Here is a 25,827-nt window from a genome sequence, read left to right as displayed (position 1 = left end):
TTAATACAGGTAAAACACATCGATGCCACATTGGTCGAAATGAAAGAAACCAAGTCATGTTTAGGTCTCTAAGCCGGGATAGTCCCAGGATTTCTGATATCCGGTCCCGGTATCCAATGGCTCGGATTGTTTCTTCCCTTGTCGCAGGTGTTTTGTCTGTGACATGGTTTGCCATAACGAAATATAAGGACCAAGAATAGGATTCCTGCAATTAGTCCCAAAATGAGGGGAAGTCCGCCAAAAATCGAATGGACAAAGTCGGGAAAAATACCCAGTATGGCTTTGAATGGTGTTAATGCCCCTGAAAACAATGTCTTAAATACATTTGAGACCCCACTGGTATCAGAAATATTTAAGATTTCATTCAGGATTTCTGCGAAATGTATGGGGGAATTAGTTGATAACAATGAGTGAATCTCTGCAGTCCTTGCGACTAGGAGATCATACGTTTCTTTTGATGACGTGAGCCTGGTCGGCGTCTGAAGAAGCACTGTTTTCATTCTGCTTAAAGTATCAATTCGAATAGAAGTAATTTTCAAGTTGGGCCATGTCCTTGCCTCCCTGTCGGGAAAGGAGCTGGGGAACAATAAGCGTCCACAGCACATGACCTTCGCAGTCGTAGTTACGAGATAAGGAACCCCGGGCAGTAAACTACAACATCTGCGATCCACAATTAGAATGTAACTCCCGTTATAGAGTCTTTTAAAGAATGGTTCTATCTGTGTTGCAGGTGTGCCTAGCTGGTGACATGAAAGGTTATTTGAGTTCCCTTCACAGGCTCCATGCAAACGAATTCCATTACACAGAAGTGTACCGCTTAGTGACATTGCACAATTATTGCCACTAAGAAACACTTTCTGTCCTTTATTACTGACACATGCATGTGAATAGGGCAAGTTCCATGTTGTTTTAAGGTACCCTTTTCCCAATTTTTCGTACATGCCAGCCTGTATATATTTTTGGCAGTATTGAAACCTGAAAGTAGATATTGGAATATTAATTATCCCATGTATTATCCATTCAATGACAGGTCGTTCTGACATTGTCAATGGTAATCTCTCGAGTTTCTCAATGCTCAGGATTGTATAATCAGCACCCTTCTGTGCCATATTGATTTGTTTATCAGTAAGGTTAAAGATATTGAATAGTGACGTTGTGTTGATTAAACGCCTAGGCACATAGCCTGAACGCAGATTTTGTAACGTCCAGCCAAGCTGTACAATAGAACGCAATTGAGACTGACCGTGTTGTAACAACAGTAAGTCTTGCGATATTATGTCGATCGCTGAAGACACAATGCTGTCCAATGAAAAGATTCTGGAGGATAGAGTCATTAACCCATTGTCCACTACAGAAAGTGATTTTTCCAAATTAATACGGTCAATTTCCCGTATACTTTCTGCTGTCTCAATTTGAGTTATCTTCCAGGCCTCGTTGTAAGCTGCATATATAGAGGCTGCTATGAAGCGTTTTTGACGCTGTTTGCGTGGTCCCATAATGAAATCACGCAAGTCAGCACCATCAGTAAGTAAAGTTAGGTGTTGCTTAATTTCTGTCAGTGTGGAAGTTTGTAGCCTTTGAAGGCAGAGTTTGCCCACACTGTAGGTGGTAATGATCCCTGGGTGTTGTCTTTGGGAATATCTAGGGTCTGGCCTGGTCAATGTGAACCCCTGTGTTTTGTTCAGCAATCTGTCTTGACCGTTATTAGTATCTGTGGGCCAGATTAACCATTGTTTCCAATCAGGATGTGTTCTGTTTTGGTTTAATACATAGTTTACGTCTATCTCTTCATCTGTAGAGCTATTGCTGTTCATTGTTGGCTTTGGAATAGACGGTTTGTTTAAGTCTTTGATTTCGGCTAGGCCAAGACAGGTAGTTTGTTGAACAGTGTCATTCAAAAATATAATTTGTTCTGGGATCATGCAGGCTCTAAACAATGATTCTATACCTTGTACTTGCCATTCTTTTGTACCCCAAACACTTTTTACTTCAACATTTTTGTCCCAATAATCAAAACCAAATGTATTCATTTGTTCAAAAAACGAGTCCGAATATATCAATTTCGTGTTTGTAAGCATGGTTTTTGTTCCTGTCTTATTTGACAATTTGAAATAAAATGTTTCAGCATTACTTGTGTTGAACCCTGAAAAATATGAATATTTGTCATAAAAGGTTTTTGAGGATCCTTTTGGAGGGGTTGCACAATGTTCCCATTGATTATAATTTAAAACATTTCTAGGTTGTGCCGATTTATGTAGAAAATGGTTACCATAGTGGTTGTAACAGTACATACTATCATAATTAGACGAACCCTGCAAATAATCATGTTTGGTAAATTTAGCAGACATCACTAGGTCAGACATCATATCATTAATACTTTCAAAGTCCCAATCATCAGCAAATGAGCTTGGTTTTACAAAGTCACTCAACGAGATCTTGATTTGGTGTGGATATTTCAGGATTTCAACCGGACCATAAATTTCATAGTCAGTATTGTCCCATGCTACCCCACCCGGTATAGGATTGGCTGTGAAGTTGACTGAAGAAAGTTCTCTTTTCTCGACGTGTGTGGCTTGAGGATCAAGTTGATTTTCTGGCTTGCTGTGTCCATTTTAGCATATTTTCCCTCAATGAAGCGTCCCAAGCATAGTACCATGATGAGCCAAAGTATGAGGATAAATACACCAAAGGCCACCCAAAATTGAATCCATGGAGAAATCAGATAGGTTTCTTTCAGTTGTTTCAAAAGTTCCTTAGCTTTATCTTTAAAGGTTTTTGTTGATGGCTGTGTCTTTGATTCCCTGAGGTCTTCAGAGGAATCATTGAAGTTTATGAAGTAGCCGGATGCTGTTCTGTCAATTGTTCCAATTGCTTCAGGATTACTGTTTCTTGCGGCTTCAGCATATTCATTTGTTACTTCATTGTAGGTTGGTGTGTCTCTACTAAATGTTTTTATTTGGGTTTTTAGAGGTCTGAGTTCCAATGCATTGTTGCATAGTCCTTGTTGTTGTTCTGTAGGCGTTTCGAATGTGATTAGCCTCTTAGTTAGGACCTCTGTATTTGTAGCAAACCTTGGTGTTCTACTACTTATCGGGAGTCCACTTGGCCTACTGTTTGTTATCGGCCACATGATTGTGGTTTTACCAGGTCGATGGATACAACTCGGTTCTCCTTTTTACCAGCAAGCGGCGGTAGTACTACTGATCTTGTCCCGTTGATAGACAAGACAGGAACTGCTTTTCTGTAAGAAGGCCCAAATTCCTTCTTTACCGCGATCTTTTCTCTGACTAGATCCCCGACTTTTGGAATCCAGACAGGTCTTGCTGGGACAGGTGGTGTTTCTTCAGTGGTTGTTGGCTGCTGTTTCAACTTTATGTTGCTCAGGTCTTTTCTTGTTTCGTTTAAGTCCTGCAAAATAGCCAAACGATCTTTGATATCAAAGCTTTTTTCTTTCACCACTGAAGTCTGACTGTCAAGATCTAAGACCATCATCCTAGTCCCAAACAATAATTCGTACAGACTGAATCCCTTCAGAGAATTTCTTGGCAGGTTGTTTAGACTACGTTGGACACTTATTAGATGTTTGACCCACCCAGCTCCCGAACCTAATATCCTTTCTGTTATAGATTGCTTTATGCCTTGGTTTTTTCTTTACACCATCCCGTATCCCTCAGGAAGGAAGTGAGAAGAATCCCGCTTCGCTATGCTCATTTGGCCATGCTTCCCCACAGGCTTGAGGGCTAAAGTGAAAACATTGGTCAAACGTAGCATGCTCCTAGCGTATATGCCATTTAGACTCGCAAATCTTTGTATAACAGTCCCGACGTCAGCCGAGTGCTGGGGTCTACATTATAAGTGGAAACTAGTCTTTGTTTGTTAATTGGACGCATTATTTACACTGGTCTTATTGATTATTGTTTAGCCCTTCTTGAGTGAAACGCCATGGTATTATACCGTTTCTCTCGCCGCTGCGATCTCTGTTGCAGTCCGGGCATTTTTTTTACAAAAATGTGATGCTGCAGGCTCATGCCTGGCCACCAGTACACTGATTGTAGTTCTTCCAGAGAATCTTTTAGTTTGAGATGACTAAGACCCTCTCCTATATGTGCGTCTACAATTAACAAAGTTCTCCTGTCCATGTTTGGAATTACTCTATCCCCCACTCCAGGGATTCGAGCAAAAGGGACGGAGTTTGCATCGATTATGTATGTATAATTGAGTGGATAGTTGATCGGTAGCGCTGAGCAGTCGCCTTTTGATGACGTTTTCACCGCCAGCACTGTTTCACCGTCCATGTATTTCACTGTACGCTTTTTTCTAGCTACGGAAGCCGATTTAGTTGCTACCGTTGTGGCTGTCTCAGCCAATGAATTCCCTGCAACGTGAACGCCATCACGCTGATGACTCAGTGAGTGTGTCTGTCACGTGAGTCTTTGGTAGTTCTTTCTGTAACAGAACTATTTGTTCCCAAAGCAGTTTTTGCTTTATTGTTGCACCTGTGTCATCTTTGTAACCGTTTTGAATCCATATCTGCAAACCGTTGTTATATGATTTGACGCAGTAATATGAATCGGACACTATAAGTGTCGGGAATTCGCGATCTGCATTATCTAGCGCCATTTTCAATGCTATTATTTCAGTCTGTTCTTCTGAATCTGTTTCTACTGAATGTGTTTTTATTAGCAGAGGTCTCAGTTTTCCTCCGCGCCACACTTCTTTTGTAATCTCACATGTGGGGTTGTATACTTGTTCTCCCCAAACGGAGGGTTGAGCATGTCCGTCTGTATAGATTACACAAGCGTACTGTCGTAATGGCAGAATGTCGATTGGCAGAGGGAATGTTCTTTCATATTCTAGATTTTTTAATTCTTTTAATTCTGGATCAAAGTAGTATTTTACTCTGTCCGTTGTAATTGAATTCACCCATTGTATCCATTCAGGATTCAATGCTGTTGTTGGTAAATTACACAGTGTTGTTAATGCCTCAAAGGCTGATTCTGCTGTTCTGACTGTGATACGTCTACCGTCAGCTTTATCTTTTTCTCTAGCTATTGCCGTTTGAACCGCATGAACAATGTTTTCTTTAATGCTGAACTTCTTTTCAGCTTCTGTGTACAAGTGTGTTTTGAATGCAATTGGTACCTTTTCTCCCTCATTAGAGGTCAGGTATGTGAATCCGCATCTTCCTGGGATGACTCGAATCACAAGATTGCGTGTGTTATCACGTGTTTCTAATTTTGTTTTAATTAACATGTCTGTTTGTAAGGATCTCAGAATTTCTGTGTGTATTTGAGTCCAATTGGTTCTTTTAAAATCTGGTTTTATTAGATCATAAAGGGGTTTGACCCTTTCTGCGTAATTTGCAATGTATGTTCTTCCGAAATTTAGGAAGCCTAGAATTGACTGTAGGTTTTTTTTTTTTGTCAAATTTTTTTTATTGAGCAATCATATAAAATACAAGGATGGGCCCACAACCACACGGGCTGGCCGCTAAGTCACATAGCAGTACACATGAATGAAACAATCATTTCCGAGGCCAGGCCAAATCATAGAATGAAATTGCTCCAGACAGAGAACCGAATACAACAATTTTCTATATAAAACATAAAATGAACGAACACAAAAACAAGGCGAGTGCAATAATCAAGTCAGCCCAAAAAGCAGCGGGGAAGGTCACTAAACAGGAGAACAGACGTAAATCAATGAGATTCGGGAAGGCCGTGAGGGGGGGGGGAGCAGGGAGGACAGGAAGATCCTAGAACAGAGTGAAAGATTACGGGAATGTCGGCCTAAGGAGACAGGGTATCATCGGAGGTGGCAACCAAGGGAGGGGTACAAATTTCTCCACGGTATTCATTCCATTGACCCCAAATTTTCGTCCACGCCCCTGGCCTGCCCCTAGCCACGTAGACTGTCTTCTCTCGGAACATGGACCAGTCCATGTTGTCCTCCCACACCGAAACGTCAGGAGGTCGGGATGCGCCCCAGAGTTGCGCAATGTCGCGCTTCGCGACCATGTAACCCAGGGTCGCCCATCTAGTCTGGGCCACAGAGTAATCGGAGGGTTCCCACACATTCAGCAGGCATCGTCGGGCCTCAGGTCGCAAGGCAACACCCGTCACTACAGTCATTATCGCAAGCACATCCACCCAATAGGCCGCCACCACAGGACACTACCAAAGTATGTGCAAAAAAGTAGCGCTCATCCCACAGCCACGCTTACACAAACCATCTGGGGAAAAACCCATCACGACTAGACGCGGACCGGTCACATACACCCGGTGGAGGATCTTAAGTTGCACCAAACAAAGACGGGCGGGAATGGCAACCTCCTTTGGGGAGGAGAGTGCCGACTGCCAGTCCTCGTCATCCAGTTCCAATCCATCACCGACCCACATCTCCCGGAGTCGGACCAACAAATCCGCACGATTATGAATCAGTTTCTTGTAGATGAGCGAGATAGTGCTGTCGGGCAAGTGTCCATCTAGTATACGATCTTCAAGGGGGGAAGACTCGGGTAGGGTCACATCAGGAGTCAAAACCGAGGCCAAGGCATGCCGGACTTGCAGATACCGGAAAAACTCTCTATCACTCAAGTCGTATTCCGCCTTAAGGGCCTGGAATGACTTCACGCGACCATTCACACAAACGTCACCCACCTTACAAATCCCAATCACATCCCAGCGTTCAAAACCCTTAGTAGACCAGAGACATCCCAAACGTTCAGAAGCATAAAGCGGAGTCGCCAGCGTCAGTCGATTCTCCCACCCCAAACTCACATTCGCAGCACGCCACTCTTTGACCGCAGCCCTGGACGGGCCCACAAGATGGCTCCCGGCTGATCTAGAGTATAGCGCTCTATTAAAGTCCCCACCCGGCAACTGGAGCCTATCCATCTCAAAAGCCGGATCGCGACCCGGCAAGTACATCGCGTGATTAATGGCCGATAGCTGGGCAGCCCAGTAGTATCTCTTGATGTCGGGGAGCGCCATGCCCCCGTCATACCAAGGGATAGTAAGTTTCGCAAGGGCTATACGTGGGCGCCCGTCCCAAATCAATTGTCTTTGCAGACTCTCGATTTCTCTGAAATAAGTAGCGGGAATGTCGTCGAAGGAGTTCTGAAGGGCGTACAGGAACCGCGGCAAGGACATCATTTTAAATAGAGCCGCCCGACCCAGAGGAGACAGGGGTAGCTTACGCCAACGGGCCACATCCAGTCGTAATCGAAGAAGCGGGGGGAGGAGATTACGCTCAAACCGGAGGGAGGGATCCAGGGTAATAAAAATCCCTAAATACTTGAAGCCAGACTGGACCACCTGGATAGGGAACCTGTCCGGCAAAGGGGGGAAAACACCCGAGAGAACATACACGCAGGACTTAGCGCAATTAATAATAAGGCCCGAATTAGCACCGAACGAAGTAAGAACATCAAATAAGACGTTCAAGGATTTACGCGGGGATGTAAGATATAGAAGAATGTTGTCCGCGTAAAGAGAGACACGGTCTTCAAAGTCCGGTGACCAACGGATCCCTTTGAGTGAAGGCTCCCATCGAAGCCACGCAGCCAACGGTTCCAGGGCCAGCGCGAAAAGCAATGGAGATAAGGGACAACCCTGACGGGTCCCTCTACCAAGGCCGAAGGGGACAGAAACTCTACCGTTCACCACAACTTGCGCTAAGGGTTCAACATATAACAACTTCACCCATCCAATAAATTCAGGTCCAAAACCAAATTTTTCGAGAGCTGCCCAAAGATAGGGCCACTCGACCGTGTCAAAAGCCATCGAGGCATCCAACGAGGCCAAAATGGCCGGCTCCGTCAGACGCCCCGCCCTCGCAACAGCACCGTGGAGACGACGTAGGTTAAGAGCCGTGTTGCGATGCGGGATAAATCCGGACTGATCCGGATGAACCAAGTCGCTAATGACCGTCAGTAGTCGAGTCGCAAGGAGCTTAGCCAGGACCTTAGGCTCAACATTTAACAGGGAAATGGGCCTATAAGACGAACAAAGGTCTCGCGGTTTCCCGTCCTTGGGAATTACCACTATCGTAGCAAGACGCTGGTCATACGGGAGAATACCCCGTTCCCGGGACTCCAAAAACATAGCACGAAGATGGGGCGCTACCTTGTCAGGGCGTAGCTTGTACAACTCAATTGGCAACCCGTTCGGGCCCAAGGCCTTGCCCGAACGGAGCGAACGAATGGCAGTCGCTATTTCATCCGTAGTAAAAGGGGACTCTAACGAGGCACGGTCCAAATCGGAAACACTGGGCAAAGCTATATCGCGCAACAAAAGGCGAGAGTCAGCCACATCCCGTCCAGACACAGGGGTATAAACCACACGAAAATATTCTGCAAAACATTCCACTATTCCAACCGGGTCCGTCACTTCGACACCATTCGACGACTGAATCACAGGCACCACACGATTCGCTCTCTCTTTCTTATCCAACCACGCCAGCAATTTACCCGCTTTGTCCCCCACATCATACAGACGACCCTGCTGTTCACGAAACATCAGTCTAGCCGCATCCGTGACCAAGGATTTATAAGCAAATTGTTTCAGACCCAGGGCGTGGAGTTTATCAGAGGTGACTTCAGACTCTAAGTCGGCCTCCCTCTTCGCAATCTCTGTCTCAAGGTCCACAACCTCCCGATTCCTAGCCTTCTTGGATTTAGCAATAAGGGAAAGGGCCTGCCCACGTAGCACTGTTTTAAAAGCCTCCCACAGGGACACAGCCGAGGAAACCGACCCCTCGTTGTCCAAAAAATAGGCATCTAAAGACTTAGTCAAAAGGTTCCGGGTCTCAGGGGAGGCAATATACCAGGGGTTAATAGGAGCCACTCGGCCCACCGCCTCAACCCCAAACTCAAAACAAAGCCAGAGCGGAGAATGATCGGAGATGCCCCGGGGGAGGTGTTTGATCTCACGCACCGCCGGCGTCTGCGCCGCGGGCATCAGGAAATAATCCAGTCTAGACAGACTCCCATGGGCCCCCGAATGGAAGGTGTATTGGAGCTGGGCAGGATGCATGAGCCTCCAGCAATCCACCAGACCAAATGTGTCCAAAAACCCACCTAGCCATTGTTGGGCCGAAGGAGTATCTCTAGGGGGGTAGCGATCCTGCAGACCGGATATAACAGAATTAAAATCGCCTGCAAGAAAAAGAGTACTGTCAGGAAGGTTCAACAACACACGGCCCAAATCGGAAAAGGTGGAAGTCTGTAGGCCGGGGGGCACATAAACAGTAAACAAGGAGAGGGTACGACCCTCATAGCGACCCACGAGGACAGCATAACGCCCCCGATCATCAAGGATCACATCATCAATGGATAGGGGGAGGGAAGCCCGAACAAGGATACCCACCCCCCTGGAACCAGTGGTAAACCCCGAATGTGCAGCAAGGCGATATCCCCACCTATTCATCGCACGACAAGAATTGCCCACCAAATGAGTTTCCTGCAAAAAAACAATATCTGGAGATAAACGGCGTAGACATTTTAACACCACGCTCCGCTTAATGCGGTCTCCCAGACCATTAACATTCCACGAAACCAGCCTCAACCCGCTACCCCCCATCCCACACAGCAACGCCGAAATCCCCCCGCAATGAGCATGACATAAAAAATATCAGAAACAAGATGGATTCGCCTTGAAAACATAACACTAAAACCTCAAACAACCCAATCACCCACCCCCCAACAATGAAGAAAACACCCCCCACCCTGCACCCCTGCAAAATGCTAAATAGCCACCCCAACATGCAGTGTGCCTGTCGCCCAAGAACCCCTATTCTACAAAAAGAACCCCGGAGGAGGAAAGGCTCCGGCCCACCCGCCACCCCGAGTAGGACAGATAATGAGGAGAACACACAAACAGTAGAGGCACTGAGGCATTAAATCCCCAAAGAGTTTACTCTATTCGAGGGCCCAGGTGTAGGCGGATTGTTCAGCTCTCCACGCCACCCTCAGCACCACCCGGGTGGGCAGCGGACTCAGTCCCAGGAGGTCGGTCAGGCAGAGAGTCCATCCAGTCATTTACAGAATCAGGCCGATCAAAGAAGTAGGTTCGGTCGTTGTACTCGACGCGCAGCCTGGTCGGAAAAAGCATGGCGTAGCGAAGCCCCATGTCTCGGAGACGTTTCTTGACATCACGGAAGCCCATACGCTGTCTCTGGACCTGTTGAGAAAAGTCCGGATAGAAGTTCACCGTGGCGTTCTCAAAGGCCACCGGGCCCTTCACACGCGATGCCTGCAGGATAGCGTCCCGATCCCTATAATGGAAGAGTTTCGCAACAATAGGCCTCGGCGGGGCACCCGGCTTACCCTTGCCCCCCGGAACACGATGGGCACGTTCCACTGCGAAAAACTTAGTCAAACCAGATGGAGAGAGGTGGTTCTGGATCAAGTCCTCAACAAGGAGATCAACAGAGTGAGGTTCTGGATTTTCCGGAACTCCGACCACGCGCACGTTACAGCGACGGGCCCTGTTCTCAAAGTCCTCCAAGCGCCGGGTCACGAAGTCGTTCACCTTACGAAGGTTGCCGATCTCCGTCTGTATCTCCGAAACGTCCTCCATGAGAGTGGACGACTTGAGATCCAATGATTTCACCTTCTCATTGGTTTTCGACAGGTCAGCGCGAATCAAGTTCACGTCAATGGCCACGGTGTCAATTTTGTGGGCCAAAGCTTCATATTGTTGGCCTATTGTCTCCTTCATGGCAGAAATGGCGCCCATGACGTCCTGTAAGGATGGCTCAGTTGACGCATCCACAGTGTGATCACCGGTACTCGATCCGGGCAGGGCGGCTCCGGGAGACCCTTTGGAATGGGTGTAGCGGTCCATAACGTTGGACTGGACTGGGCCCCCACGCAGGGCGGTCTTGGTCTTCCGAGTCTCTCGGTCCCCTCTCCCAGCCATAATAGAACTGCGTCACCAGGAGATCAACCAGGCTCGATGGAATGGCCACCGGAAAGCAGGGCCTCGGGACCAAAGAACCGCAGCCAGGGTACCACTATTAGGAGGGCCAACAGATAGGAGAAGAAACCAGCCAAAGGCCCGACAGCCGTTCCGTGCCCCGACTTCAGCCCAGGCCAGGCTCCTCTGCCAGATGTATCAGTCTGAGGCAGAAACGAAACCGAAACCTAAGAGGGGGGCCCACAAGTCGAATCCCCCTGCCGTTGTTGTTCAACTGCAAGACGGCCACTGAGACTCACCCAGTCCCGGGCGGACTTCGGGGGCGGAGCCCGAAAGTTCGAATCGATGTAACTCCGGCACCCCGGGTCCAAATCAAATGCCAAAAAGTCCAGGGCAATCAGCCCAGTGTCCTCTACACAAATCCTCGTAAAAAGTCAGGATTAATTCAGGATATCATGCCGGGAGTGGCGGGGGTCCGGGGAGCGCTGTGCTCACGCGGCCATCTCGGATGCCCGCCAAGCTCCTCCCCGACTGTAGGTTTTTTAGTGTTCTTGGTGCTTGGAGTACGGCACATTTCTCTAGGAAATTGTCAGCCAGGCTTTTGCCTTCACTTGATAATTCATATCCTAAGAACAGGACTGTTAGATGGGCAATTCTAGATTTTTTAAAGTTGAATTTGTAACCCTCTGCTGTGAACCCAAGTATTATGGTGTTCACTCTCTTCAAGTGAGTATCCAAGTCATCATCTGTTAGGTATATGTCGTTGACATAAGATAATGCTTCGTCATCATAGGTTTGTAGTAACTCTGTTACTCTCGCTGAGAATAATCCTGGGCTGTTCTTGTACCCCTGGGGTAACCGACAGAATTGTTTTTGAGCGCCATTTATTGAGAACGCGGACAAGTATCTGCTCTCTGGTGCTATATTTTGACAAAAGAATCCATTAGAGATGTCTAATGTTGTTTTATATTTTTTGCGCACTATGTTATTCATTAGTGCAGCACTATGCGAGTTTTGCACTGCAAAAGCTTTGCAACATGAGTTAAGGTGTCTGTAATCCAAAACTAGACGATATGAATTGTCTGGTTTGGAGACAGGAAACAAAGGGTTGTTCATTTGTGAGGTGCAAGTTTCAATCACCCCCTGGTATTCAAGTTGATCTAGGATTTCTTTTACCTGTTTTTTAGCTTCTTGCTTGATTGGATACTGTCGTTGTGCAGTAGGTTGTGATTTTAACTGGATTTTGTGAGGAGGAGAGTCCTCATCCCATCCTACATGATTTTTATATAAAGCAGGAGCTTGAGCTACTGCCCATTTTCTAGCAAGTGTGTAATTTTTATGAATTGGAATATTATTTGAGAAGGCAGGCATAATTATTTCTTCGCCATGTGGGCACTCCCTGACAAACTCTGGTGGCCAGTCTTTTTCAGCTAGAAGGATGTCATAGCCCTTGGAGAGATTATCCCAAAATAGGCCCCTTATTTTTCTAGTCTTATCCCCTTCTATACGTAAAGTTATTTCATATATTTTGTGAGGTTTGCTAACTCTGGTGTCTGCAGTTTCCACTTGAAGGTATTCATTCGTGTCCACTGTCTCCAGATGATTCATAAGGACTTTGCGAGCTATGCTCACTTCTGCAGCGCTGTCTAGCATTGTCTGAGCCCATTCTCCGTTTTTCAGTTGTGTCCTCAGTATTCTCGGCATTGTTGATTACTTTAATACTGGCTACCTTCTTTTTTGGAAATTGTAATTTCTTATTTAGATGAGCAGGTTCCTTGTCTTTGGACTTGACGTGCTCTTCCCTGTGTTCTGATCGTCCTCTTCTTTCCGATTTCTGCGAGGAAGTCTGAAAAGATTGAGAGGGACGTGTATCAATTTCTTGATATCTATCAGGCTTCTTTATATTATCCCTATTTCTAAGATTGTATTTTTTCCCAGAGGGCTCACTTTGGGGAGACCTGCGTCCTTGGTTCGGAGATCTTTCTCTCCGCCGAGGAGACCTTCCTCTGGACTGGAATTTCTTTTCTTTAGGATTGGATTGTTTGTTTCCATCCCAGCTCTTTTTTTGTGTTGTTAAATTATTTTTAAAAAATACTTTTTCAGTATGTTCTGTGGTGTAATTTTATTTGTGTTCCCCTGATGAGGGGTCAGCTGTGGAATTTTAATTGCTGGTTGGATTGTTGAAGTCCGCATTACATATTGGACTAATTGTCTATGTACTTTTATTAATTGTTTTAGTTGTATCAAAAGATCTGCTGCAGACATTCTTTCGATGTCTGGATGTGGTGTGTATCCGGCTAGGACCGGCCACGTTGCTCCTGGTCTACCTAATGGACCGAGCCTGGTGATGTGATTATTATGTTTTAGGGCGCCATTAAACAAGAGCAGGTGCTCTTGAAATTTGAGTGGTACTTCCACCTCCTCGAAAGGAGTGTACTCATTAGGAGGTTCCTCCGTTTTGTAATAGTGGAAGTGCTTTGTTACAGCGTTTGCTGCTGGAAAGTGTATCCATGAATAGAATACCTCTGTCTGCCGATATTCGTGTGCCTCTATTACGAATATGACTGTGCCACCTCTAGGTGTCAGTCCATTTTCTATAAGTTTTAAAGTTACAGATTTTCTTATGTTGACCGGGATGAGTATTATATCCGGGTCTGCTTCTTGCATAGTATTATCAGCTGCTACGAGTTCAGCTGCTATTCTAGCTGCCTCTCTTTCTCCTTCACTGTCTGACATTGTACTGTCCAGAAGGTTATTCCGTTTGTTTGCAGATCAGGTTTCTTATGGAAACAAAGATTAGATGCACAATATTTTGGAACAGTGTATCCTTCAACGTTGATTGAACCAAGAACCATACATAGGAGTTTCCTCCTGCGAGGTTTGGCGGATATTACCTTTTACCCACTCCAGACGTCTTTGGAGTATTATGGGAAAAAAAGGGGTCTGAGTGAAAAAGCACGACTGAGTTACTCTAATGTCTTGCGTTAGTTTTATCGCCTTTCCAAACGTTTGGGCGCCATGTAGTGTAGTTCCTATTATCCCAATAGGCTCTGCGCATTGGAATAATACCTTCAATAGTATAGGCCTAGACCAGACGTTAACTAGGTCTTCTATTGTCGATATTAGACTTAAAGTTTTGGGTTTGCCAGCTAGCTCAGAGTTCACTAGAAACTTTCTCGAATAGGCAAGGAGGAGTTGAACCTCCCTGGATAGACAAGAAGGGATTTAGTTTCTGACAACCATAGAACATGACAACTTTGCTCTCCCCTAATCAAGAGTGTATCTCTAGAGTCGTGTGAAAACAAAAGACAACTTATTTTACTCAGTCAGTACGTGCATTCTTAGTCTCACCAGATTGTAGAGAAAAGGAAGAGACGGGCGTGTTCAATAAAAGATGTTATTTATTGATCAGTCTCTTTTCTCGTACAAGAGAAATGGATCGATATTATCGCAATACTTGTGGTTAAGTAAAGTGCATACAATTTCACCCATCCAATAAATTCAGGTGCAAAACCAAATTTTTCGAGAGCTGCCCAAAGATAGGGCCACTCGACCGTGTCAAAAGCCATCGAGGCATCCAACGAGGCCAAAATGGCCGGCTCCGTCAGACGGCCCGCCCTCGCAACAGCACCGTGGAGACGACGTAGGTTAAGAGCCGTGTTGCGATGCGGGATAAATCCGGACTGATCCGGATGAACCAAGTCGCTAATGACCGTCAGTAGTCGAGTCGCAAGGAGCTTAGCCAGGACCTTAGGCTCAACATTTAACAGGGAAATGGGCCTATAAGACGAACAAAGGTCTCGCGGTTTCCCGTCCTTGGGAATTACCACTATCGTAGCAAGACGCTGGTCATACGGGAGAATACCCCGTTCCCGGGACTCCAAAAACATAGCACGAAGATGGGGCGCTACCTTGTCAGGGCGTAGCTTGTACAACTCAATTGGCAACCCGTTCGGGCCCAAGGCCTTGCCCGAACGGAGCGAACGAATGGCAGTCGCTATTTCATCCGTAGTAAAAGGGGACTCTAACGAGGCACGGTCCAAATCGGAAACACTGGGCAAAGCTATATCGCGCAACAAAAGGCGAGAGTCAGCCACATCCCGTCCAGACACAGGGGTATAAACCACACGAAAATATTCTGCAAAACATTCCACTATTCCAACCGGGTCCGTCACTTCGACACCATTCGACGACTGAATCACAGGCACCACACGATTCGCTCTCTCTTTCTTATCCAACCACGCCAGCAATTTACCCGCTTTGTCCCCCACATCATACAGACGACCCTGCTGTTCACGAAACATCAGTCTAGCCGCATCCGTGACCAAGGATTTATAAGCAAATTGTTTCAGACCCAGGGCGTGGAGTTTATCAGAGGTGACTTCAGACTCTAAGTCGGCCTCCCTCTTCGCAATCTCTGTCTCAAGGTCCACAACCTCCCGATTCCTAGCCTTCTTGGATTTAGCAATAAGGGAAAGGGCCTGCCCACGTAGCACTGTTTTAAAAGCCTCCCACAGGGACACAGCCGAGGAAACCGACCCCTCGTTGTCCAAAAAATAGGCATCTTAAGACTTAGTCAAAAGGTTCCGGGTCTCAGGGGAGGCAATATACCAGGGGTTAATAGGAGCCACTCGGCCCACCGCCTCAACCCCAAACTCAAAACAAAGCCAGAGCGGAGAATGATCGGAGATGCCCCGGGGGAGGTGTTTGATCTCACGCACCGCCGGCGTCTGCGCCGCGGGCATCAGGAAATAATCCAGTCTAGACAGACTCCCATGGGCCCCCGAATGGAAGGTGTATTGGAGCTGGGCAGGATGCATGAGCCTCCAGCAATCCACCAGACCAAATGTGTCCAAAAACCCACCTAGCCATTGTTGGGCCGAAGGAGTATCTCTAGGGGGGTAGCGATCCTGCAGACCGGATATAACAGAATTAAAATCGCCTGCAAGAAAAAGAGTACTGTCAGGAAGGTTCAACAACACACGGCCCAAATCGGAAAAGGTGGAAGTCTGTAGGCCGGGGGGCACATAAACAGTAAACAAGGAGAGGGTACGACCCTCATAGCGACCCACGAGGACAGCATAACGCCCCCGATCATCAAGGATCACATCATCAATGGATAGGGGGAGGGAAGCCCGAACAAGGATACCCACCCCCCTGGAACCAGTGGTAAACCCCGAATGTGCAGCAAGGCGATATCCCCACCTATTCATCGCACGACAAGAATTGCCCACCAAATGAGTTTCCTGCAAAAAAACAATATCTGGAGATAAACGGCGTAGACATTTTAACACCACGCTCCGCTTAATGCGGTCTCCCAGACCATTAACATTCCACGAAACCAGCCTCAACCCGCTACCCCCCATCCCACACAGCAACGCCGAAATCCCCCCGCAATGAGCATGACATAAAAAATATCAGAAACAAGATGGATTCGCCTTGAAAACATAACACTAAAACCTCAAACAACCCAATCACCCACCCCCCAACAATGAAGAAAACACCCCCCACCCTGCACCCCTGCAAAATGCTAAATAGCCACCCCAACATGCAGTGTGCCTGTCGCCCAAGAACCCCTATTCTACAAAAAGAACCCCGGAGGAGGAAAGGCTCCGGCCCACCCGCCACCCCGAGTAGGACAGATAATGAGGAGAACACACAAACAGTAGAGGCACTGAGGCATTAAATCCCCAAAGAGTTTACTCTATTCGAGGGCCCAGGTGTAGGCGGATTGTTCAGCTCTCCACGCCACCCTCAGCACCACCCGGGTGGGCAGCGGACTCAGTCCCAGGAGGTCGGTCAGGCAGAGAGTCCATCCAGTCATTTACAGAATCAGGCCGATCAAAGAAGTAAGTTCGGTCGTTGTACTCGACGCGCAGCCTGGTCGGAAAAAGCATGGCGTAGCGAAGCCCCATGTCTCGGAGACGTTTCTTGACATCACGGAAGCCCATACGCTGTCTCTGGACCTGTTGAGAAAATTCCGGATAGAAGTTCACCGTGGCGTTCTCAAAGGCCACCGGGCCCTTCACACGCGATGCCTGCAGGATAGCGTCCCGATCCCTATAATGGAAGAGTTTCGCAACAATAGGCCTCGGCGGGGCACCCGGCTTACCCTTGCCCCCCGGAACACGATGGGCACGTTCCACTGCGAAAAACTTAGTCAAACCAGATGGAGAGAGGTGGTTCTGGATCAAGTCCTCAACAAGGAGATCAACAGAGTGAGGTTCTGGATTTTCCGGAACTCCGACCACGCGCACGTTACAGCGACGGGCCCTGTTCTCAAAGTCCTCCAAGCGCCGGGTCACGAAGTCGTTCACCTTACGAAGGTTGCCGATCTCCGTCTGTATCTCCGAAACGTCCTCCATGAGAGTGGACGACTTGAGATCCAATGATTTCACCTTCTCATTGGTTTTCGACAGGTCAGCGCGAATCAAGTTCACGTCAATGGCCACGGTGTCAATTTTGTGGGCCAAAGCTTCATATTGTTGGCCTATTGTCTCCTTCATGGCAGAAATGGCGCCCATGACGTCCTGTAAGGATGGCTCAGTTGACGCATCCACAGTGTGATCACCGGTACTCGATCCGGGCAGGGCGGCTCCGGGAGACCCTTTGGAATGGGTGTAGCGGTCCATAACGTTGGACTGGACCGGGCCCCCACGCAGGGGCGTCTTGGTCTTCCGAGTCTCTCGGTCCCCTCTCCCAGCCATAATAGAACTGCGTCACCAGGAGATCAACCAGGCTCGATGGAATGGCCACCGGAAAGCAGGGCCTCGGGACCAAAGAACCGCAGCCAGGGTACCACTATTAGGAGGGCCAACAGATAGGAGAAGAAACCAGCCAAAGGCCCGACAGCCGTTCCGTGCCCCGACTTCAGCCCAGGCCAGGCTCCTCTGCCAGATGTATCAGTCTGAGGCAGAAACGAAACCGAAACCTAAGAGGGGGGCCCACAAGTCGAATCCCCCTGCCGTTGTTGTTCAACTGCAAGACGGCCACTGAGACTCACCCAGTCCCGGGCGGACTTCGGGGGCGGAGCCCGAAAGTTCGAATCGATGTAACTCCGGCACCCCGGGTCCAAATCAAATGCCAAAAAGTCCAGGGCAATCAGCCCAGTGTCCTCTACACAAATCCTCGTAAAAAGTCAGGATTAATTCAGGATATCATGCCGGGAGTGGCGGGGGTCCGGGGAGCGCTGTGCTCACGCGGCCATCTCGGATGCCCGCCAAGCTCCTCCCCGACTGTAGGTTTTTTAGTGTTCTTGGTGCTTGGAGTACGGCACATTTCTCTAGGAAATTGTCAGCCAGGCTTTTGCCTTCACTTGATAATTCATATCCTAAGAACAGGACTGTTAGATGGGCAATTCTAGATTTTTTAAAGTTGAATTTGTAACCCTCTGCTGTGAACCCAAGTATTATGGTGTTCACTCTCTTCAAGTGAGTATCCAAGTCATCATCTGTTAGGTATATGTCGTCGACATAAGATAATGCTTCGTCATCATAGGTTTGTAGTAACTCTGTTACTCTCGCTGAGAATAATCCTGGGTTGTTCTTGTACCCCTGGGGTAACCGACAGAATTGTTTTTGAGCGCCATTTATTGAGAACGCGGACAAGTATCTGCTCTCTGGTGCTATATTTTGACAAAAGAATCCATTAGAGATGTCTAATGTTGTTTTATATTTTTTGCGCACTATGTTATTCATTAGTGCAGCACTATGCGAGTTTTGCACTGCAAAAGCTTTGCAACATGAGTTAAGGTGTCTGTAATCCAAAACTAGACGATATGAATTGTCTGATTTGGAGACAGGAAACAAAGGGTTGTTCATTTGTGAGGTGCAAGTTTCAATCACCCCCTGGTATTCAAGTTGATCTAGGATTTCTTTTACCTGTTTTTTAGCTTCTTGCTTGATTGGATACTGTCGTTGTGCAGTAGGTTGTGATTTTAACTGGATTTTGTGAGGAGGAGAGTCCTCATCCCATCCTACATGATTTTTATATAAAGCAGGAGCTTGAGCTACTGCCCATTTTCTAGCAAGTGTGTAATTTTTATGAATTGGAATATTATTTGAGAAGGCAGGCATAATTATTTCTTCGCCATGTGGGCACTCCCTGACAAACTCTGGTGGCCAGTCTTTTTCAGCTAGAAGGATGTCATAGCCCTTGGAGAGATTATCCCAAAATAGGCCCCTTATTTTTCTAGTCTTATCCCCTTCTATACGTAAAGTTATTTCATATATTTTGTGAGGTTTGCTAACTCTGGTGTCTGCAGTTTCCACTTGAAGGTATTCATTCGTGTCCACTGTCTCCAGATGATTCATAAGGACTTTGCGAGCTATGCTCACTTCTGCAGCGCTGTCTAGCATTGTCTGAGCCCATTCTCCGTTTTTCAGTTGTGTCCTCAGTATTCTCGGCATTGTTGATTACTTTAATACTGGCTACCTTCTTTTTTGGAAATTGTAATTTCTTATTTAGATGAGCAGGTTCCTTGTCTTTGGACTTGACGTGCTCTTCCCTGTGTTCTGATCGTCCTCTTCTTTCCGATTTCTGCGAGGAAGTCTGAAAAGATTGAGAGGGACGTGTATCAATTTCTTGATATCTATCAGGCTTCTTTATATTATCCCTATTTCTAAGATTGTATTTTTTCCCAGAGGGCTCACTTTGGGGAGACCTGCGTCCTTGGTTCGGAGATCTTTCTCTCCGCCGAGGAGACCTTCCTCTGGACTGGAATTTCTTTTCTTTAGGATTGGATTGTTTGTTTCCATCCCAGCTCTTTTTTTGTGTTGTTAAATTATTTTTTAAAAATACTTTTTCAGGACTTTCAATCAGTTGGGGTTTTACTGGTATTCCACCTAAACTATCTCTACCTAGTTCCTCATAGGACTTTTCTATAATTCTGGCAATTTCAGCTGGTTGGTCTGCTATATCTGTCTCTTTTAACCTTTGGCGGATCGCCACGTTTGCTGCTTCTCCCTTTATGTTGGCTAATAGTATTGCCGAGACCTGCTTGAAGTCTTTTAGTAATTTCATACCGAGAGTTAAAGCGGGTTCTGGACCGTATTCATCTTGAATTTGTTTTAGCACATCTGGTATTACCGAGATGGATGGAACACCATGCGTTTTTGTGTAAATGGAAGCAAAGACTGTACCCCAAGTGTCACAGTCCTCCACGTGTGGTGCGATTCCCATTGGAAGACAGATAGTCTGAATCCTGTGTTTTTCTAACGGGGTGGTGTCTGGAAACCCCGCCTCTATTTGGGTGATTTTTTGTGCTAACCAGAATGGTATTTGTTCCCGTTTAGCTGGTACTTTACCTAGGCAGGACTGTATGTTCTGTGGTGTAATTTTATTTGTGTTCCCCTGATGAGGGGTCAGCTGTGGAATTTTAATTGCTGGTTGGATTGTTGAAGTCCGCATTACATATTGGACTAATTGTCTATGTACTTTTATTAATTGTTTTAGTTGTATCAAAAGATCTGCTGCAGACATTCTTTCGATGTCTGGATGTGGTGTGTATCCGGCTAGGACCGGCCACGTTGCTCCTGGTCTACCTAATGGACCGAGCCTGGTGATGTGATTATTATGTTTTAGGGCGCCATTAAACAAGAGCAGGTGCTCTTGAAATTTGAGTGGTACTTCCACCTCCTCGAAAGGAGTGTACTCATTAGGAGGTTCCTCCGTTTTGTAATAGTGGAAGTGCTTTGTTACAGCGTTTGCTGCTGGAAAGTGTATCCATGAATAGAATACCTCTGTCTGCCGATATTCGTGTGCCTCTATTACGAATATGACTGTGCCACCTCTAGGTGTCAGTCCATTTTCTATAAGTTTTAAAGTTACAGATTTTCTTATGTTGACCGGGATGAGTATTATATCCGGGTCTGCTTCTTGCATAGTATTATCAGCTGCTACGAGTTCAGCTGCTATTCTAGCTGCCTCTCTTTCTCCTTCACTGTCTGACATTGTACTGTCCAGAAGGTTATTCCGTTTGTTTGCAGATCAGGTTTCTTATGGAAACAAAGATTAGATGCACAATATTTTGGAACAGTGTATCCTTCAACGTTGATTGAACCAAGAACCATACATAGGAGTTTCCTCCTGCGAGGTTTGGCGGATATTACCTTTTACCCACTCCAGACGTCTTTGGAGTATTATGGGAAAAAAAGGGGTCTGAGTGAAAAAGCACGACTGAGTTACTCTAATGTCTTGCGTTAGTTTTATCGCCTTTCCAAACGTTTGGGCGCCATGTAGTGTAGTTCCTATTATCCCAATAGGCTCTGCGCATTGGAATAATACCTTCAATAGTATAGGCCTAGACCAGACGTTAACTAGGTCTTCTATTGTCGATATTAGACTTAAAGTTTTGGGTTTGCCAGCTAGCTCAGAGTTCACTAGAAACTTTCTCGAATAGGCAAGGAGGAGTTGAACCTCCCTGGATAGACAAGAAGGGATTTAGTTTCTGACAACCATAGAACATGACAACTTTGCTCTCCCCTAATCAAGAGTGTATCTCTAGAGTCGTGTGAAAACAAAAGACAACTTATTTTACTCAGTCAGTACGTGCATTCTTAGTCTCACCAGATTGTAGAGAAAAGGAAGAGACGGGCGTGTTCAATAAAAGATGTTATTTATTGATCAGTCTCTTTTCTCGTACAAGAGAAATGGATCGATATTATCGCAATACTTGTGGTTAAGTAAAGTGCATACAATAAAAGCAGAATTATGAAATAATACTGTAAAAGCATTGATATGGTTTCTAAGCCATATGCTAGTTAAAATGGATAAAATAGATACATACATATATACATTTGACTAATCGTACTCAACTGGTGCTTCTAACTACGCCTACCCTAGTGTACCTGACCTAAGCCTAATACGTGGGCTGGAATAGAAAGTAGCAGTTTAAGTTAAGTTTGTTTTGCCAAGTGACTGACTCAAGAATTCTCTGCAAGGGGTTATTCAGTTCCGTACCTGAGATCTAGGATGGTTGAGGGATGGTATCTCTCGTCTTTGGTCTCGATATTCCAGGCTGCCTGCAAGGGCTGCTTGGAAGCGCTGGAGCTGGATTTCTCGGCAGGAGAAAGCAGCGTCTCGTTCTCAGCGCGTCAGGAAGGCGGGGCAGCGCCAGCGGGGTCCGCTCTGTGCTGGGCTCCTTCGGCAAGTCTCGCTGCTCCGATCTCGTCACCACCGCGTGTGTTTGCTTAAGGCAATATCGGTAATATTTATACCTGTAAGGTGCCGAGATTGACGTAAGGATGGACATAGATACGTCAATAAGGATGTCATACGAACTGGTCGTTGGCACATTCTTTTACTGAAGTTCTCGGTGAAATCAAAACAATGGCCGCAGGGATTTTCCCAGGTTGTCATAGGTTTGATTTGTTTTGAGAACTCCGTATGCCTTATCAGGGGCTGGAGGAATATTGCTTGCCTAATTAGATGGCAAGCGTTATGACCTAATCAGATAACGCGTTCCTGTGCCGTGGTGTGGCTTAATCAGATAACGGTTTCTGCATCATGGGATGGCTGCTAGTTAATTTGTTAACCAGAACAGGGTCAGGAATAGGGGGATCGATACAGAACCTATAGGAATACATCACACACCTGTACCCTCACCACTGGTGCAGGGGTGAGTGATCTATGCCGGGGCAGTGGGTTGTAGGCATGGCACACAGGGATGTATGTCGAATCTTCACTTTGTTCTGCACCAGGACACACAGCCTGCAAAGGCAGTGTGTGAGTGTCAGGGTACAGGACCTCTAAGGGTGGCACAATAAGTGCTGCAGCCCTTAGAGGCCTTCCCAGGTCGCAGTGCCCTGGGTACCTGTGGTACCATTTACCAGGGGCTGACCTGTGGCCAGAGATGCTAACTGGGTTTTGTTTTCAATTCAGTTTTAGGGAAAGAATAAAGGCCCTGGGTACCTGATTGACAGGATCCCATGGCACACTCAGCCAAAGCACATCGGCAATTCAGCAAAAAGTGGGGGCAACCATGCAGAAAGAGGGCACTTTCTCATAGTTGGGATCCTCGAAACAGGGGTGATTAACTTCCACTGACTGCCTAATCGCAGGAAGAGAAGAGGGCAATCACAGAGGACTTGGAGGATTGTACCCCGGACTGCGACCTGATTGGTCATGGACTGCTGGCTGTAGTGACGTAATTTTTTCCCAAGTGTTTATGGGAAATGAAGTTTGTTATGTTGATAATGTGGAGTACTGACATGGCTGCTGAGCAACAAATGATGAAAAGATGAGCATCCGAGTCCTTAATAGAGTTGAAACTTTCCTTCACGTTAGCTAGGACATTTTTGGGTTTCGCCTGCCGAAGGCTGTGCTCTGCGCAGCTCTTCAGCGCAGGTGAAATCCTATGTCGACAATAAGCACTTCGGGAACGTCCCCCGGCTCTCATTGGCTAGCTCCATAAATGGAGGCTAGCCATTGGGTGCCGGATCTGTCCGTCAAGGCCGGACCAGATTCGGGGGCGTTCCCGAGATTTTTTCCCTGGGCGGAGTTTCGTTTTTTCCCGTTCCCTCCCCTTTCACTGAAAGTGATTTCAGATGCGCTGTCCATTCCCGCCCCCCTCCGTGTGCCTCCCCGCCCCCACGCCCCCCCTCGCTGTCCTGTGCACGTTTCCCGCCTCCCTCCCGCCGTCCGTGTCCTCTCCCGCCCCCCCTGTCCTCTCCCGCCCCCCTCCCGCCGTTCGTGTCCTCTCCCGCCCCCCTCCACGCCCACAAATCCTCAAAATCCGAAAGCTTGTGTCCGCCATTTTCTCTCCTTGCAGTGAAGGTAAGCCCGTGATTGTTTCCCTCCGTGCCTTCTTCCCCCTGTCCGTTTCCCGCCCCCCTCCCGCTCTCCGTGTATTTTGTTTCCCTCCGTGCCTTCTTCCCCCTGTCTGTTTCCCGCCCCTGTCTGTTTCCCGCCCCCCTCCCGCTCTCCGTGTATTTTGTTTCCCTCCGTGCCTTCTTCCCCCTGTCTGTTTCCCGCCCCTGTCTGTTTCCCGCCCCCCTCCCGCTCTCCGTGTATTTTGTTTCCCTCCGTGCTTTCTTCCCCCTGTCTGTTTCCCGCCCCTGTCTGTTTCCCCCCCCCCCCTTCCGCTCTCCGTGTATTTTCGCTGTCTGTGTCTCCCCCCGTCTGTTTCCCGCCCCCCTCCCGCTCTCCGGTGTGCCCCGCTCTGAAATCATGCTAATGTAACGCCAACCCCTTTCGTATACAAGTTCTACTGTATCTATTCTACTGCTGGGCCGCGATTCTACACCCTTGTGGCCCGGTTCCACTGCTTCAAAACTACGCAAATACAAAATGTATGGTTTGGTACACAGGCTTGGGAATTTCTCTGTAAAGCAGCAGGGGGCTGTGTGAGTTTACGCGTCCTGTTTGGGTGGGCGTGCCTGTTAAGGTTGGCGTGTCCTGTATCGAAGTGCGGGGGCTGCTTCAAGGGAATTATGAAGTCAAGGGCGGGGAGTCGTTGGGTGAGTAATGCAGCGAGGGCGGAGCTCGGTCGTCGAGGCCCTGCCCGCTCCGCGGGAGCTCCGCCAGCCCTGCTGCTCTGAGAGGCGGTGGCAGTACCAGCGCGAGCCCCGGCGGAGGCAGCGCGAGCCGGGAGCTACGGGGTGCTGGGGCTCCAGAAACGGGACTGCGGGAGCTGCAGCTGGGGAAGTCGGCCGTGGCTCATGGACCCGAGCCATGGGCAACACGGCGCACAAGACCCTGCCAGGTATGGGGCAGGGTGGGCAGAGAGGCACACGCGTGGGTACCTCCTGGTCACTGGAGTACCAGATCCCACGGGACAGTGCCCGGGCAGGCCTGTGCCATCCGGGGGACCCTTCAGCGAACCGGGATGTAGAGCGTCCTGCCCACCGCGAAAGGTGCAACGGTGGCTTCTCCTTCCCGTGCAGTCCGAACAGGGTGCGACCCTGGGGTGCTAGGGATGTTTGCGCTCGGCTGGTCCTTCAGAGTGTGTGGGCTGGGGTCGGTCGTCCTCTGCCAACCCTTTTGCTTATCCGGCTGGACCCCCTCACTGAAGTCTGTAGCGCGGGGTGTCGGGTGTTTATTATAGTGCATTTGGTATAGATAGGAGTGTCAGCCTCGGTCCCCTCCTCTCCACAGCTTTGAGTGAACAGTGTGTACTCTTGGGCAGGGCTCGTATGTGAGTTTCGGTTTTGCACGACTGGTTTATGTTCGCTGCTGTGCTCTAATGGTGTGTTGAGTGATGGTGAGAGGGTGCGGGCAGTGTTTGCTGCGCACATCACGCTTACTTATTCTCTGTCTGAACTCACGCATGTAGTGTTACTTTTACCAGTACTGTCGTCCAAAGGCGTGTGAGTTGAGGATACCTGAATTTTGTGCACGGGGCGTTGCATTCCAACCCGGCGATGGAGTCCACGCGTCAGCTATCTTAATTAAGCATTTGTGTTCTGTTGTTGGATAGCAGTGATGTCTGTTTTCTGTACAATTTGACTTCCACTCCCTTGTGACACGTTCCACCTGCGGGTTGATTTATTTGCCCTCTTTTGGTGCGATTGGCAGGTGTGATGTGCGGTTTAATCCAATGTCCTTTTCGGTAAATGCCCCAGGCCGATTGACTGGCTCCCCGCAAAGGCTCGAGATGGCAGGTGCACGTGGTGCTAGGGTGCCGTGCCGGTGCTCTGTCTTTGTATAGTCTGTGGTCCTCAAAAGAGGCACGCGTGTGCCCCGGTGCCTCTCTTCTCCCCTGCTGTTCGCATGTGTTTGTGGACGGCTGCTTTTGTTTGCCATCCTTGTGGCCTCGCCAGGCGGGCGTGCTTTTCGTTTTGTCTGCTTTGGATGGCGGGTGGGGGGCTCAGGGTGGCCTCGTCTTCCTGTCTTCTTCCGCGGAGCTGGGAAGGAGAGCGAACAGAGACACTGAGAGGCGTGTTTGTGATAAGGTTTTTAGTCTTTCTGT

General features: G+C 47.8%; 1 protein-coding gene across 5 annotated transcripts in view; it reads left to right on the top strand.

Moving 5' to 3' along the window:
• The window catches only part of LOC144817655 (uncharacterized), a 306,270-nt gene that overhangs the window by 156,310 nt on the left and 124,133 nt on the right, over nt 1–25,827 (top strand). The gene's annotated exons all lie outside the window — the stretch shown is intronic.

The sequence above is a fragment of the Lissotriton helveticus genome, chromosome 2_1 (assembly GCF_964261635.1).
Source record: "Lissotriton helveticus chromosome 2_1, aLisHel1.1, whole genome shotgun sequence".
In the NCBI taxonomy this organism is placed as follows: Eukaryota; Metazoa; Chordata; class Amphibia; order Caudata; family Salamandridae; genus Lissotriton; species Lissotriton helveticus.
Note: the sequence above shows the minus strand (reverse complement) of the source record. Positions and strands in the feature narration are given on the sequence as shown.